This window comes from Lytechinus pictus, chromosome 5 (genome assembly GCF_037042905.1).
Source record: "Lytechinus pictus isolate F3 Inbred chromosome 5, Lp3.0, whole genome shotgun sequence".
NCBI lineage: Eukaryota > Metazoa > Echinodermata > Echinoidea > Temnopleuroida > Toxopneustidae > Lytechinus > Lytechinus pictus.
Genome location: NC_087249.1, coordinates 40,318,875 through 40,333,532, shown reverse-complemented (window position 1 = coordinate 40,333,532; position 14,658 = coordinate 40,318,875).

The window sequence follows — 14,658 nt, the reverse complement described above, 5'->3', positions numbered from 1 at the left end:
AATGATGATAATGATAATAATAATAATGATAATAATAATAATAATGTTTTATTTATATTACCCAGGGTAGCCACTTCAGTTAGGAAACTGCTCTATGAGCGGGCCCTGCATAACATAATCCGGGATATTTCAGATTCTCTCCGATCAAAACAAAGCGTCCGACAAACACATAGGCCTACGGTGTTCAGTACCATGTTTTAAATGGGTGGGATTTATACCTTTCCTACAATGTCTAAACAATTATACACCAGCTCCATTCGATGAAGCCCGGCATTCAACGCCAATCATTTTGTCTTGCTGTCTATAGTTTGCAGGGAGTGTATTGCGGGGTGTATTGCACATATACGAGGGAGCAGGGCAACCGGTACGTGAGAAAATTATAAAACTTCTTCTGTAGAGTACTAAAAACAGTGTGTTACATTTCTACTATTTTATGTTCACAAATAATCATTTGCGATGGGTGGATTTGAAAATAACCGATGATTTACTTGACTTGACTTTTTTTTTTTTTTTTTGGGGGGGGCTCTCTCCTTTTTTAATGGTTGAGATTATAGGGCCGTCGCCATAGGGGGGTGCGTTGCGACCTTACCCCCCCCCCCCCCCATCTTGATATCGTCGGTAATTATGCGCTGTAGTCGGGGGGAAATGAAGAAAAGGGGGGATCGAGTGGGGAAAAGGGAGAAAGAGATAAAGAAAAAGAAAAATAAATAAAAAAAGAAGGCAGGAAGGCATGCAGGGAGGGAGAGAAAGTAAGAAAGAAATAAAGGAACACAAAGGAAAGAGAAAAATAAGAGAGAGAAGGAGACAGGGTAGACGAGGTTTTGATTAGGTAAACCTGTACGTGTGTCGGTGTAATAAAGATGCCGAGTCTGAGATGTTGGAAAAATGATGAATTATCTGTTACGTAAGGGCAAGGATGATGGACTGACGCCTTTCGGCAAAATGATAAACTGTCGGATCATGATACAGGGCTGTTCCAACCTTGTTCAAGCCCAGCTAGTCTTTGAGTTACATTATTATTTGTCGATAAATGTCAAATTGCATATTTCGGTTATCGTTAAATAATGTTTGTGATATTTTTTCGCAATGCAAACGTGAGGAGCTCCCTGTATATACCGACAATGATTAGTATTAATGTCCCGATTAATTTTCTCAAACAATTTTCAGCTCGCGCTTCGCGCTCGCATAATATTTTTTAGTGAGATCCATATCCTCTTAACAACTTTCCTCCATGTTAGTCAGTGATTAAAGTTCCCTTTCGAGTCAGTATATCAAAATTATCAGCTCCACAATTTTCCGTCATCTTGGACAGTGCTCAAAACGTTCCCTTTCTGGTCAAATTAATTTAAAAAAAATAGCTTGCTCTTCGCGCTCGCACTATGCTTATGCACAGCTTGTTCAATTACAGATGCATAATCTGAATTTGTTCTTTATATAAAGAAAACAGTGCTCAAAACGTAAAAATGTTAGTTTTCAAGTTGAAATATCGTGAGTGATACACATTCTTTTCATGATTAAAAAAACGGCATGGAATGTCGATTTCAAGTATAAATATTAACATAAAACAGCTTTAGGTCCTACTTGTTTGATTAGATACCCATCATGTTCATGATTGCAAAAAAAGTGTCTATAGAATGTCAAATTTTCAGGTTGTAAAATCAAAAATTTTAACAACAGTTACTTAGTTCTGTGCCCACCCTTTACATGGTTAAATGAGGAAACGTGCCACATTTTGAATAAGGACAAGAGTATTTCGATTTAGGAAAATTGCATTTTGAAAGGTTAAGTGTATTTTGAATAAGGAAAAGTTTAATTTTGAATAAGGAAAGGTGTATTTTAATAAGGAAAAGGGAATAAGTAGCTAAATTCACAATTTGAATAAGGAAAAAGGAATAAGTAGCTAACTTCACAATTTGAGTAAGGAAAAGGAATAAGTATAGCTAACTTCACATTTTGAATAAGGAATAAGTAGCTAATAGACCTCTTTCTATTGCAATTCCAAAGATTGATTAAAGATAAGTCCACCCAACAAAAAATTTATTTTGAATAAAAAGATAAAAAATTAAGCAAGCATATAACACTAAAAATTTCATCCAAATCGAATGTAAAATAAAAAAGTTGCGACATTATTTTTAAAGTTTCGCATAACTTCACAAAACAGTATCATGCGCATCCTGGTCGGTGTGAAAAACAGGGACCAATTTATTTAGTGTTCATGATGAAATATCTAATATTTTAATGTTCTTCCCATTCAAATTTCAAACAAAGTTGTATTTCCCTTGAACCGGGCCCTGAACATGTGAAATTATAGTTGTTTTAACATTTCATGGCTCAGTCGAGAGGTTCCTTGTTATATCCGTAAAAATTGAATTATATACAATTAAAACAATAAGAAACAAGATAAATATTGAGTGGGTGACATAATTAATTCCCTCATTAGTTTATTACCGATTTTTGCATAACTTTTTTGGGAAAATGTGATTGAAAACTTAATGTCATAACTTTCTTATTTTACATGATTTATATCCGAATTTGAGGAAATGTTCAGCGTTGTGCTTGCTTGATTTTTGTTTTGATTCTAATCAATTTTTTTTTCATAGGGCCAGTAGATTTGAACTTTATTTATTTATCTTATTTGTTATTTTTATTTATTCTTTTTTTTTTTAGGGGGGGGGGGAGTTGGAGTACATATAATAAGCAATAGGAGGCAAAGCGTATATTATAGTCTGCTTATTATTGACTTTGGAATATAAATTGCCATGCAAGTTTTACCTCAATAATTTATTCATGTATTTTATCATTATTATGTATGTATTTATTTATTTATTCATTTAATTATATATTTATTTATCTATCTATCTATTTATTCATTTATTTATTTGTTCATTTTATCTTGTGTACTTATTTATCATTTTCACTTTTATCGGGGGGTCCTATTTTTGGTTCAATTTATGGCCCCATATCAAACCCTACTGTTTGAACCAGATTTGTGCAAATGGGCTTCAGTCAATAATCTTTGTTTGTAAGTACGTAGGCCTTATTCTGGGCGCAACAAAATATGTATTTGGCTGGACTTTATACTTTTTTTTATTTCTGATACAAAAATCAACATGCATGCTGCAGCTAGTGCAAAGTGTGAATTCTGAAGACAAAATATGTTGTCTATCTCAAAACGGAAGGGGGCGCTACGTTAAAGCACAAAAATACGTTACGAAGCCTACCATATTTTCATGGCAGCTTCGCGCACTGAAAAAATCAGCAAACGAGAATTGAATTGGAGGGAAAATCTCTGCATTTTTGAAGGACGTTGAAATTCATGGATCTCATGACATCAAGACCGTTCTGATTAACGTTTTGAATAAGGAAAGGTGAGAAAAACATATTCCTTTGCTTGGATTTCCAGACCCCTTACCAAAAGCAAAAATAAAAATCCGTCTTGTGTCAATGTGTGTCTGTGTGGCTTGAGAGTGTATTAATGTGTATGACTGCTCGTTTGTATTCTTCTGATTCTGCATTGGCAGTGCAGTTCATACATTAGACCAAAAGCTTCAGTCTCTGGACTGTATTTTGGTTGTTCCGCTGAACTACGTTGGCTCCACTCACCATACATAGACTGAAGGGGATGGGGCCCCGTACCTACAGCCAACGTATAGTGAACTAGCGTTTTATAGATCGCGATTTAAAACTGTTTTTTAAGCAAAATTGAAAGTTTCATGGTTTCCATTGTCAGGGAAATATAAATAACTTAAGTACCGTAAGGGCACTAGTATTCAACCCGTTTGGAGAGTTTCCTCAAATATATAGAAATATCGAATTTACCTGAATTTCAGACCCGTCTTATTTCCAAGAGCAAATGCTGGTTATTCTTTTTCCGTTATTTTTTTCTTCAACCAGTTGACTGTGTGCGCGGGCGATCGAATTATACGGCGACGGATTTTGGTACTAGTATTCAACCCGTCGGCACTAGTATTCAACCTAGCGATGAAATATGGCCCTGTCTCTCAATCTGCCCTTGTCCCATCCGATTATGGACTAGACCATTTGAGATGAGACCAAACAGGAAATTAATCAAAGCTAGAGATTTACATAGATCTAGATCTAATTTAGCAATCTAAACCCTTTTGAGATTTGCTATCAATCCTCACTAGGTTGAATACTAGTACAATTCAGTGCAAAAGGCCATCGCCGCATAATTCGATCCTCCGCGCATACATTCGACAGATTGACAAAGAAAATATCGACAACAGATTACCCTGGAAATAACAAAGGTGTGAAATTAAGATAAATTCCCTATTTCTAAATATTTTGGGGAATATGTCAAAATCTTTGAATTATGCCGGGTTGAATACTAGTACCCATACGGTAATTGCATACCTTGGGCCGGAGTTATTGAAAAAAATCCTCTGGATGATTGAGAAATCTGTCATCTAAGACATTTTCACCTGACCTAACGGTTTTTCTTGCAAGTTGCCATCTTGAATGACGTCATTATCGTTATTAACTTAATGTCTCGAATCGATATATCGCGATTATAACTAGTACTAGTACTAGTATAAGTAGTATCGTTTATCTTCGGTTTCGTTCGCATATGGAGCAGATCGTATAATATCGAAAGCAATATCGATATCACATTCGTGATTGTTGACGTTCGTTTGTAAATATTTTATAGTTTGGCTGCCATTTTGACCATTTTTATCGTGTTCAACCCAATTAAACATCGGTAAAGTATATTTTTCATGCCTTTTTCATCTATATCGTTTAAAGTATTCAAACATTGACATATCAAGTTTTAAAAGTTTGTTGTTTATACATCCTTAGATTGTATATTCGATGTGTAAAATTACATCAAACTTTGGACTGTGAATTGACAAAAGGGAGGGAATGAGAACACATGCGAGCCCACACGTACACCCTACCGTCGGTAAATGGGGATTACAGTAAAATGTCAGAAATTGTTGAATAAATCCCCAGAAACGACGGTTATTCCTGTCTATTCATACATGTGCAGGTGCTGAATGATGATAAACATTACTGCAACTTCATTTTTTTTCAGACGTGTATGGCATTCCCGAGGGGGGGGGGGGTTACTCTCCACATGGCCTGCTTCATGGTACGCACCCGCGTCCAGAAAAAAGTGTCGAAAAGGGTCCCGTTTCAGTTCACTTTCAGGAACTCAGGCGCGGCGTCGTCGACATCTTTGGCAAAAAGAGTGGCATTTCAGCACCATTCGCTGGTCAATCGCCTACTGGCTACTAGGCTACCCTAATACTAGGGTAGTCTTTTCTCTTGCTCTTCACGCCATTTAGGGTTGCTAATATGGTTATGAAGATTACGTCATTTAGGGGTGCAAATTTGAGTAGGCCTAGATCTACATCAGTAGAGGCGCACGCCGCACGGCCAATTATGGGAGACTCTCTCCAATAGGGGAGACAATCTCCCACATTGGAGACTTGCTTTGCAAAAGGACAAAAGAAACAACACCAACAAAAGCATGATTTTTTCCACCCAAAATTTTGTCTCACTGAGGTCAGAAGCCCATCTGTTTTGTGTGTGATTGACAACAAAAATCCTTATCAAAACAAAAGTAGACGGTGAATTTTTAAAGTAGACGGTAAAAAGGGACTATTTTTCATGAGGAATCTGCTTATCACATTTTTATTTGCCGCCAAGTTAATCCTTTTGCAGCAAATGTAAACAAAGGAAATTGGACTCCAAAACTGGAGACTGTCTCTGATATTGGATACCCAAATTCTTTACAAAAGTCTCTGATATTGGAGATAATCTCCCACATTGGAGACAGTCTCCAATATTGGCCGTGCGCCTCTACTGTACATAGATACATGTAGTACGCCACTCATTCAATGAACAAGGTTATGTCTTTTGTACGCCATGTTTGGTTGCAAATTTGGGCAAATTTGAGGAGACCCGGGAGCAGACCTAAGTGAAAAGTCTACCTCAAGCGATGTTTTTGCAGGCTCCACTCCACCTCACTACCGCTGCACTACGCTCCACCTACCTGAACATCAAGGTCCAAAACTCGCTCTGATACTCCGAGTGGCAAAGGTGGGAAAAATGCATATTTATTGTAAAAATTATACGTCGAAACGGCATCAAACAAGAATAAAAGCTTAACTTCTTATTTTTCATCCTAATTTCACTCCATATCCATCCTCCGGTTAGCCTCAAAATTGGTGATTTAGAGCCAGCATCGAGTTCCTCACAGGTATAAATAAATCGCTGCCGATTTCAAAACATCGCATGCGCATGTGCGAGGGTTGAAGGCTTGGAGCTCCGAAATTAAGTAATAAAAGAGCGGGGGGAGGGGGCGCCAAATTGATGTTCGACTTGAGGGGGGCAGGGGCACCAAATTGATGTTCGACCTAAAGGGGGCGCCATATTCTTTTTCTCTCTTCCTGTTTCTCTTGGATAATTTACCTGCTAAAATGACTTGGGTATACATCGAGCATACCTCGAAAGAAAGAGAATAACTCAACGAAACCAAGATTAAAAATATTGTTCAAACTTTCACCTATCAGCTTATCTGATTTTTCTTTTTCCTCTAAATACAACTTTTAATTTGGGAAGGATGCAATATCCACCACAATGTTCCAATAAAAGAATAAGGAGGAAGAGTACCAGTATAGATCCCAGGGGATAATTTTGCTCTACAAATTTGAATACAAATTGCGATGGATACCAGGCAAATTATTCCCTGGATCCTTGGCCTGTCCAATGGTATTGCAAGGGTATGACCGTCTTAGACTTTCTTGAATTTGACATTTGAAAGGTTCAATTTTTCTTCTTGCCGATCCCATGCAGATAAGAAGTGAAAAAAAAAAATAAAGAGAAGGAAAACGGAAAAACCAAATCTTGGAAATATTTTTTTAAAGGGGGATGGCCATTCTTTGCACTACCATATGTCTCATTGGCTCTTGTAATGTAAAGAAGTTTTTATACAATTTTGCCTTTAATAGCTATCCTTGCAATCATGTCACAAGACAAAATTTGTGTTTCAATTTGCATCATAATATCGGGAAAATGGCTTTTCTTTGTCATAATACTCCCAAAGAAGTACAGCACTTCTGTTTCTCTTTTTCATGAATGATAGTAGGAGTGGGCTATACATGGGTCAAAAATACTTTTTTTGTAATTTCAATATGACAACAGTTTTTTTTTATTCCTTGTAATGTATCTCAACATGAAATGACAATATTTTTTGTCTCGGGTCCGAGAAAAAAGTGTGCCGGGCCAAAATCCAAAATGGCTGCCAAAACCCCCCAAAATCACAGCTTTGGCCACAACTTCTTTATTTGGTGGTCTTTTTCTCTGGTTTTGGTGTCTATTCATATGTTTTGGGGGGCAGGCAATTTGTTTTTCCTATAATTAGTACTTTTAAACCATTATTTGTAGAGTTAAAAGGTAATTAGACCAAAATTTTCCCATTTTTGTAGCCTTTTTTCAGCCAAAAAGAAGGTTTTATTATCCTGGGGTTCTGGGATATTAGATGGTACGAGGTCAACAATAGCAAGTAGCTTCATATAGCTATATTGCTTTTATTCCTCTACTTTGGGTTTTACGGATATTTGTGAAATATCTTATTAAATAAAAAAATGTCAATTATCCATTGGGGCTATACAGTATACATGTACAATGTACTGTACATACATACTGGACTGCATATTAATGCATTGGCTACCATGACAGACAACAAGGCCTGTATAAACTATAGTGTCATAGAAATGAGCTCTCAGGTTTAGAATTAGATGCCTTAGAAATTGAAGATATGTTTTGTCTCAGAAATTGAGGACATGTTTTGTCAAATATGCTAATTCAGGGGGCGGAAAGAGGTAATTAACCCCACATCATGGCATTTACACTGTAGCTATTCTGGGCCCCGTTGCATAAAAATTTACCATTATGTTCACTTAATGGTTACTTGCATGGAATCCTTGATTCTGATTGGCTGTTGATCAGCGTTACCATGATAGTTACCTGACCCCATAAACATAGGCCAGTTAGACAACACAACCAGGTAAAAAAAAGCCTCCAAATGAAGAAGATACATGGCTAAAAATGTGATGTACGTATGTGATATACATGTATATGTGATATTTATGTGCAATTTACGTTGTTGGTTTCATCATGTAAATCAGCTGACAAGCAATCAAATTCACAATCAAATTCTAAACCTTTGAAGCCTATTTCTATGACACTATATACAGGACTTGTCATATGCCATGGTGGTCAATGCATGGATGCACGCAGTGTAGTATGTACAGTGCATTGTATACCATATAGCCCCTATGGATAAATGACATTTTCTTTTATTTGATAAGATATATTTTGCAAATATCCATAAACCCAAATTTAGAGGAATAAAAACAATATAGCTATATAAGCTGCCTGCTACTGTTCAACTGGTATCGTATAATATCCAAGAACCACATGAAGATGAAACCTACTTTTTAGCTGAAAAAAGGGCTTAAAAAATTGGTAAATTTAAGTAAAATTCCCTTATAACTCTACAAATAATTATTTAGAAGTACTAATTTTAGGAAAAACAAATTGCCTGCCCCCCAAAACATATGAATAGACACCAAAACCAGAGAAAAGGACCATCGAATAAAAAAGTTGTGGCCCAAAATGTGATTTTGGGGGGATTTGGCGGCCATTTTGGATTTTGGCCCGGCACACTTTTTTCTTGGACCCGAGACAAAAAATATTGTCATTTCATGTTGAGATAAGGTAAAAGGAACACAAAAAAACTGTTGCCACAGTAAAACCAAAAATCACCCAATTATAGCCCACTCCTAATGATAGCAATTATTACATGCTGTGTGCCATTCCTGAATAAAAACTGTTTAACTGAAGCTACATGTTATCAAGCTTTCAATGTTGGCAAAGTAATGAAGGTTAAGAATTTATTTTTAACTATTCAAATTGGCAATGTTTTGATGGAAACTTGCAGTATTTGTTCAATTTAAATTGCTTATAGTGGTTGCCAATTTGAGGAGTAGATTCATTCTGTGGCATATCTGGAAAACCACACCAGGGGAGTGTTTCATCAACATTTTTGTCCGACAAGTTGTCAGATCTGACATCTTTCCTTGATGTTGATTGGCTAAGAAGCACTATTACTATGGCAACTGTCGGATAAAATGGGACTTGTCGGATAAAACGTCTGACAAGTCCTTTCATGAAACGCTCTCCAGGGGTCCATAACACCAAGCTGAGCAATCATCTTAGAATTTTTTCACGATTGATTGCATTCGCTACAATGTACAATCAGTCGTAAGAATCAAGCGTACGATCAATTGTTATGCTTTGTGTTACGGAGCCCAGGGGTCCATACATGTAAAGACCAAGCTTAGCAATCATCTTAGAACATTTTTCCACAATTGATTGCATTCACTACAATTTACAAGTAATCAATCGCTATAAATCTTCTCGAATCAGGATCCCTTGAAAAGATTTTGTGACAAATACAAAAACAAAGCGGTCATCGACATTCTTTTGGAGGAGATACTCATCCCCCCACCGAGTACAACTACTTGTAGAACTTTTAGTTGTTCATGTTCATTGAAGACATACAGTGTTTTTTGTACAGTACATATTGAGGCAAAGCTTTTATGATCTCCATAGTCCATACAATATGTGGGTTGTGCGGTTTGACAAGATACTGAGCTGTACAAAGGTGAAGTGGAAATATTGGGGTCGTCAGGCCAAAAAAAAATTGTAGAGACTGTCAAGTGCACTTGTTCAAGTACTGCATGTATCGGTTTATTTCCAATTGGTCTAATGCCAATTCATCTAATACCAACTCATCTACCGGTATCATTTGGTCTATCATCAATTTGTCCACTAACCACATGGTCTAATTACCATTTCGTCTATTAATCAGTTGGTCCAATAGCCATTTAATCTATAAACCATTTAGTCTAATTGGAAAAGTGTTAATTGGCCAAAATGAATGAAAAGAAATTGGGTATCAGACCGACTGGTTAGTAGATGAAATGGTCATAGACGAAGTGGTGATTGGACCAAATAGTTCTTAGACAAAATGTTGATGGACGGAATGGCAATAGACTAAATGAAGGTAGACCATGTGGTGAATGGACGAGTTGGCAGTGGACGAATTGGCAATTTACCCATGTATCTTCCACTTGGTTAAAAAAAAACTTACCTGAAAAACAGAAGCCCAAATGTGTACATACTACATTGAATTCTATTGTGTGAACTTCAGAAATGCAAAATACAGATTGAATTTTTAGTTTTAGCTACAGATTTATGATTATTAATTTCTATTAAATGGTTTAATAGTGGTACTTCATTACTGGCATTTCTGTAAATCGGGTCCTGATAGTGTTCCGGTGCACTGATGGATAATAATTATGTATAAATTCTTTAATATGTATCTTTGCACTGTACATATGTTTCACTGTTTAACAGGCTGTGCTTTTTAGATCACCTCAGTTCTGCATTTTAATTATTAGGTGGTCTGTCTATGACAGATCACCTCTTAATTTCGTCAGAATTTTCTTTCTTTATTTATTTATTTTTCGCACCTGTTTGTCGCCAACTTTTCTCTGAATCGGCTAGATCAATTTGGCTGAATTTCTCGTCATGTATAGAGTCCATCATAGAGACAGCATACGTAGCTTTTCAAGGTCATTTAGTCATGATGACGTCATCTACGTGCCATTTTGTACAATTCTTAATTTGATCATATCTACATTAAACGGATAATCAATAGTCAATCATATTCACATCAAATAAACTTTAGGTCAAAGGTCGTCTGTCAATGTCATCAAAGGTCACGTAAAGGTCATGACGCGCGCGTCAAAGCTAAAAAAATTCTCCAAACGGCCTATGAAAAATTTTGGGTACGTTTCAGGTCATTGTAAGCATTTCAAGATTTTGCGCGCGCGCACATATGCGCGCTTGTTTTCGTGCGTAACGGTGTTACGCAGCATAAATTCGCTGTTTTTTCTATGCGTATCTATTTTTGAAATAATTCTGATTAAATTGATACCTCGATCAGCTCTCTACGATCATTAATGAGGGAATGAGCACCCATTAAAGTTTGCAGCACGTGTGCACGCGAGCTCTTTCCATAGGCTCTATATGGGCAAAAACATGCCTATTAAAAATTCACTGTAGCTCTTCAGAACGAACGGGGACCCCAATTTTTTTTCATATTTCGATAGAATATGATTTCATGTCTCATTGGACCCTAACGTACATGTATATTATGACGTCATCAAAATGGCGTCGGAAGTAAAAATATCCATTTTGCGTGTTATGACTTCATTATAATTATGCAAATTTGGCTCTAACTCCGTGAATATTGGTCAATTTTCGCCCAATTTGGATATGTTGTAGCTTTATAGGTCTTACTATTTCTGAGTTACTGCCTTTATTTTTCATTTTAATAAACGGATCATCCTCAAAAATTGCAAATAATAAAGGCATGTAATATTTTCTCATTTTGCGTGTAATCTCTATGGGACATGACTTTTTCTCAAAACTAGATTCTACATTCCTTTATTTCGTGAGCCATATCTCCATTTTTTCTTGTCAGTTATCCCTGAGCTTTTAGTATGTTGTAGCTGAGATTCTAAGCTTTGGCAAGTGTTCCTTCATTTTTCGATCAGATGCCAGGATTTTGCCTGTATTTCACTTGCAAAATTGGATTTGAGATTCTCGGATTTTGCATATATGTGTAAAGTCTATGGGAACTATTTAATCGGTTAGGCATCAGACTTACATCTCATTCAATCATGTGGGCAGGGGTTCGAGTCCGAGGGTGAACATAATTTTTTTTTTTTTTTTTTTTTACTATCTTGCGCACGATCAATTATAAGAATTCTAATAGATAATAGTTGAAATATTGCAAAATAAACAGATTATAATTACTTTTTTCATATAATATCTATCTAATCATATATCCGTCTATCTATCCGCTATCTATGTTATAAATCTTTCTATCTACATGTATCTATCTGTCTATCTACCTACATGACATTTCTATCTATCTCTCTGTCTAATATATATCTGTTTGAATATGTCTCTCTCTCTCTCTCATTCTATCTATCTATCCGTATGTCTGTCTGTCTGTCTATCTACCTACATGGTACAGTATATCTATCTATCTGTCTATCTATCGATCTATCTGTCTAATATATAAATCTATCTGTTTAAATATGTCTATCTATTCATCTATCTGCCTGTCTCTATCTATTCATCTATCTATCTATATGTATGTCTGTCTGGCTATCTAATCATATCCGTCTATCTATCCGCTATCTATGTTATAAATCTATCTATTTATCTATTTATCTGTCTTGTCTATCTATCTAACTACATGACATATTTATAGATCTATCTATCTCTCTGTCTAGTATATATCTATCTGTTTGAATATGTCTCTCTCTCTCTCTCACTCTATCTATCTATCCGTATGTCTGTCTATCTACCTACATTGTATATCTATCTGTCTATCTATCTCTCTCTGTCTAATATACATATATATATGTTTAAATATGTCTATCTACCTATCTTTCTATCTGCCTGTCTCCATCTATCTATCTATATGTATGTCTGTCTGGGTATCTATCTATTTATCTAATATATATCCATCTGTTTGAAAATGTCTATCTTTCTATATCAATCTATCTGTCTGTCTGTCTGTCTCATTTCTCTCTATCTACTATATATCTGTCTGTCTATCTATGTTTTATTAATATAACCAACTATCATTAATCTCTCCATCCATCACTCCATCCATCCATCTATATATATAATTATCTATCTTATATGTATCTGTTTGAATATGTATGTCTGTTTATCTATCTATACGACAGACCACCTAATTCATCCGTATGACGAATTCAAATCTAGTTGTTAATTGTTTCTTCATTGATGACTTGTATAATATTTTGTAGAATTGAAATAAACTTGAAACTTGATAATAAACTGGTTTTAAAGATCTAATGAATTTGAATATTCATCATGAATCATAGTATCAGACCTCGAATAAACGAAATCAAACTTTAAACTTGAAATATCTCGCTTGAATTGATTATACTCTAACATGTCTTGCCTGATTTGTTACAAGGTGTACCGTGTACATATGTACAGTATCCTTGCCCCAAGATGGCACAAAGGTATAGCACATTAGCACCATCTCATGAAAATATTTTGTTCTCGTGATACAATCATTTCAATCATATTCAATATTGGTTTATCAGGCAAAAAAATATATATATTTATTTTTTATTTTCGGGGGCTACTTTTCACAGCTTACTGCCTACACATACATATCTGCAACATTGGATATGCTCTTCAATAACTTATAGAATGAATAGGGATTTTCCAGGGAGTCCTTCTGCTCTTCCGATGTCTTCCCATATGAGAGTCCGTACAATACAAGAAATTTGATACTTTTTATGGGACTACACAGAGTTTTTTACACTTTGGCAGAAATTGTTTGTCTTTTGTATATTTTTTGTTGGGTTATTATAAACTTATAAATCTGAAGGCTACATGTATTTTGTCACAAATACATATACATGTACTGTATAGTCATTAAAAAGAATACTTTCAAAAATTTAGTTCTTGAAAAGATGGAAAAATCTTACATTTGTATTGCTTGAACTGTAACTATGTCTTTATTTACAATCAGATATCACAAAGCTATTTATAACATGTTAGGCCTCCTCTACATGTATGTACATATCAAATGCTTGTCATTGTCAACTATCCAGTGATAATATTTCACATTCACAGTTTCTTTTGTTTGAACACACTTTTGAGGAAATATTGCCCAGGCAAACATATGTCTCAAATTTTCATGTCATCTTTTTAAAACGTAGTAAATTCAATTTTTATCTCTTACTGAACGCATCTCAGAATTTAATTTGCCGGTGTCAGTAGGCTTTGTCAAACTAATGCTACACAAATTTATAGAAATATAATATCGAAGCAACTTTAAGTATTGTAGGAGACAATTTTTAATAGAAAAACAATGTCCAAAAGTGTGACCTAATGGAATTGCCCATGACGTATTTATTTGAATTGAAACTTCTTTCATTTTTGTAAATGCATGCTATAGACCTATAGTATACTGTACCACATCGGAAATCACATCGTATATATACATTTGCTGGTAGTGACAGAAAATGAGGTTTTTATAGTATTGTTGTGTGAAAGGCCTTTTGATAGCCTTTCAAAAAGGTAAAGTTATGATATATTCCATGCTGCGACTGTGAGAGGACATAGCCATGAAGAGAAAGTATGCTAATTTTGCTGCGCAAACCGTTCGCTCAAGGAATGGGGTCTGAATTTCCAGTCAAAAGTTCCTGTTTGGGACTTGAGCACAGTTAAGGTCCCTCTCAAACAGTTTGTGCTAGGTGTGTTAGAAGAGTCAAGACCTAATTGTTGATCAAAGCTTTTTAGGGTCTGTGCCCTGCAGACTAGTAAAAGGCCAGGGTGAATGCACTTCATCACATGAGAACATTCCATTGCTTGTTTTTATTTGGCAATAAGTCACGATTGACTATTTTTGCCACGCAGTTTATGTAAAGTAGGATAAAAATTTTCATTTTTTTCTACGATGAAATAATATTCTAATCAACATTAATGAGAGAAAACAAAAAA